This window comes from Maylandia zebra, unplaced genomic scaffold, assembly GCF_041146795.1.
Source record: "Maylandia zebra isolate NMK-2024a unplaced genomic scaffold, Mzebra_GT3a scaffold02, whole genome shotgun sequence".
Taxonomy (NCBI): Eukaryota; Metazoa; Chordata; class Actinopteri; order Cichliformes; family Cichlidae; genus Maylandia; species Maylandia zebra.
The window spans coordinates 1,879,064-1,883,066 of record NW_027490032.1 but is presented as its reverse complement, the minus strand read 5'-3'; positions in this window follow the sequence as shown (position 1 = coordinate 1,883,066).

Here is a 4,003-nt window from a genome sequence, read left to right as displayed (position 1 = left end):
GAGCCGACAACGAACACAGACCGACACCCACTAAATATACACACACAAGGTAATCAGGTAATCACACACAGGAGGGAAGAACAGCTGAACCTAATACACATGGGGACCGGAGGAGACAAGCTGAACACAATAACAACAGACACAGACCTTCAGAACAGAACAGGAAATCCAGAACACGAGCCTTCAAAATAAAACAGGAAACAGACTGATGTACAACACAACACGGGGACATGAACAGAGCACCAAGGACAGACACAGGTAGGGCTGACAATACACCAAACTTCAGGTTAACCCCTAAACTAATACAAATCAGAATAAACACAAAACGCTGGGTCAATGACCCAGGACCATGACACAAACAAACAAACAAACAAACAAACAAACAAACAAACAAACAAACAAACAAACAAACAAACAAACAAACAAACAAACAAACAAACAAACAAACAAACAAACAAACAAAACAGTATATAAAATCAAAACAGATAAAATCAGAACAATAGATAAAATCAGTAGTTAAAATGTTAGTTTGGAAATTTAAGCTTAAAAGTGTGGATTTGGTGCTTTATTCAAATGCAGCTGAGAACAGGTGAGTCTTCAACCTGGATTTAAATAAACTGAGTGTTTCAGCTGATCTGAGGCTTTCTGGGAGTTTGTTCCAGATATAAGGAGCATAAAAGCTGAATGCAGCTTCTCCGTGTCTGGTTCTGACTCTGGGAACTGATAAAAGACCGGATCCAGATGACCTGAGGGATCTGGAAGGTTCATACTGGGTCAGGAGGTCACTGATGTATTTTGGTCCTAAACCATTCAGAGCTTTATGGACCAGCATCAGAACTTTAAAGTCTATCCTCTGACGGACAGGCAGCCAGTGTAAAGACCTCAGAGCTGGACTGATGTGGTCCACTTTTTTGGTCTTAGTGAGGACTCGAGCAGCAGAGTTCTGAATGAGCTGTAGTTGTCTGACTGATTTTTTTAGGTAGACCTGTAAAGATGCTGTTACAGTAATCAAGCCTACTAAAAATGAATGCATGGACTAGTTTTTCCAGGTCCTGTTGAGACATCAGATCTTTTATCCTTGATATATTCTTGAGGTGATAGTAAGCTGACTTTGTTATTGTCTTAATGTGTTTTTCTAAGTTTAGGTCTGCATCCCTCACTACACCCAAATTTCTCACCTGGTTTGTGGTTTTTAGGTGTATAGATTGAAGTTCTCTGGTGACCTGTAATTGTTTTTCTTTGGCGCCAAAGACTATTACCTCAGTTTTGTCTTTGTTTAGCTGGAGAAAATTGTGGCACAACCAGTCATTAATTTCCTCAATGCATTTACCAAGAGCCTGTACAGGGCCTTGGTCTCCTGGTGACATTGTGATATATATTTGTGTGTCATCTGCATAGCTATGATAGTTTATTTTGTTGTTCTTTATAGTCTGTGCCAGTGGGAACATGTAAATGTTAAACAGAAGGGGTCCCAAGATGGAACCTTGGGGAACTCCACATGTGATACTTGTCTGCTCAGATGTGAAGTTACCTATTGATACAAAGTATTTCCTGTTTTCTAAGTATGTTTTGAACCAGTTTAGTACAGTTCCTGAAAGACCTGCCCAGTTCTCCAGTCGTTTGAGTAATATAGAATAGAATAGAATAGAATTCAACTTTATTGTCATTGCACATGCACAGGTACAGGGCAACGAAATGCAATTTGCATCCATCCAGAAGTGCTTTAGTGATATAGATATATTACAATATATATTAGCAATAATATAGATATGTGAGTATATTACAGAAATGGGTCTATTATGGTATGTTATAATGTACACGGTATGAAGTATGTTGTGAATATTCTATAACTATAAGTATGTGCAGGCTGTAGTGAGTACAAGCTATGTACAGGATATAAATATGAAAAACTATACAGAATATGAAATAAATAACTTTACAGGAATCTGAGATATACAGCTATACAGAAATGGGAACTATGCAAGAATGTTGTGGTCAACTGTATCAAATGCTGCACTGAGATCCAGTAAAACTAAGACTGACATTTTTCCACTGTCTGTGATCAGACATACAGTGGGGCAAAAAAGTATTTAGTCAGCCACCGATTGTGAAAGTTCCCCCACTTAAAATGATGACAGAGGTCAGTAATTTGCACCAGAGGTACACTTCAACTGTGAGAGACAGAATGTGAAAAAAAAATCCATGAATCCACATGGTAGGATTTGTAAAGAATTTATTCGTAAATCAGGGTGGAAAATAAGTATTTGGTCAATAACAAAATCGATGCCACCCTGGGCAATCGCCCATATCAAAAACCGCTACTGCTTTTAATAGTGTGTAATAGTGTGTAATATCTTTGTGTTTCATTGCTGAGCATCAGTAATACTAATAAGATTGCTTATTAGACACATTTGTTTTGTTGTTGCTGTTTTACAGCACCTTTCTTCTGAAACACCTGCCCTGTTCCTGCTGACCTCAGATCATCTTTACATGTAGACTGAGCTAATGTTTTCATATTTACTCTCCGACCCTGTTTCAGCGTGTCTTAGTGATGGAGAGTATGAACAGACCACACCTGAACACCTGTTCAAACAACTCAGAATGTTTACTGTCAGATTTTGATGTTTTCATAGATTTTTAGTCACTGTCTGATTACCTCTCTGAGGTTGGTGGCACTCATAGCATCATGTTCTGTGGGAGAAGAGTCACATGACCCATGAACTTCATACAAACTAACCTGTGTAGTGTCTTCAGATATCCACTAGATGGAATCAGTCCTCAGAATACAGAAACAAAACCACTGCACTGCAGCTGCACAAGGACAATAAAATCTGATCCTGAGATTCAGGATGGAAAACAGAAGCTGCTCTCTCACGCCACCGTTCCTCCACTCGCCCCAGCCAGTCTAGACACTAAACCTCTTCATCTTGGACAACATCCTCCTCTCTGACACCACCTTAAGAGAGTCCATCTCCATCCCCACAACATTATTGTCCTTGCGGATCAGTTTATTGAGTCTTTTGGCATCAGCAACCCTCAATCTTCTCCCCCAGGATGCAACAGCGTAGAGGATCGCACTGGCCACAACAGACTTGTAGAAAATCCTGAGCATATTCCGACAGATGTTTAAGGACCTCAGTCGCCTCAAAAGATAGAGGCGACTCTGGCCCTTCCTGTAAAGTGCTTTGGTGTTTTTAGCCCAGTCCAGTTTATTGTCAATGTGTACTCCAAGGTATTTATAGTCCTCCACAATGTCAACATTGAGCGCCTGGATTGAAACAGGGGTCAAGTGTTTCTGAATTATATTCAAACAGTAAATCTGCTGCAGACATAAAACCAGTTAAACTATTGTTTTAGTTTAATATTTTTGAATTATTTTGTTTAGATTTGACCTTTTACTGTATTTTTCATCACTTTCCAGACTGGATTTTCTTGTTTTAGTTTAGTTTTTAATGGTGTCAGTGTTTTACTCTTTTTAATAGTTAGGATATTAGGATGTTGAAAATCTGTACGTATATTCCAATGAAAAGGGAACTTTTTGAAAGCACTGACTTACAGTGTAGTGGACAGAAAACACGTCCATCCAACAGAAGGTTGGTGTTTTTGAAGTGTTTTAAGCTGTAACCTACAGCTGATATAGGTGAACTGAACTTTTAAGGGTCACTTCACTCAAAATAAAAATCTGGATTTCCTTAGAAATTTCCACTCCCCCAGTCAGGAGGGACTACATTAAAAGTGTGCATTAGAATGAGTGATACGACACACTGACAGGATATAAGGTGAGTATTCAAATCAGAGACACAAGTATGACAGTGAAACAGAAGCTTTATTGGAGATTTTGCTGTGCATCATCAGCTGCTGCTCAAAGAAACATGAACAGCAGAAAATCTCATGAAGTGAACATGATCTCGGACACTGACTTTGGTTGTTTGAAGGGAACAATGTTCAGAGGAGGTTCAAACCAATCAGAGCCCACTCTGGTGTTTTTCTAACCGCCTGTGTT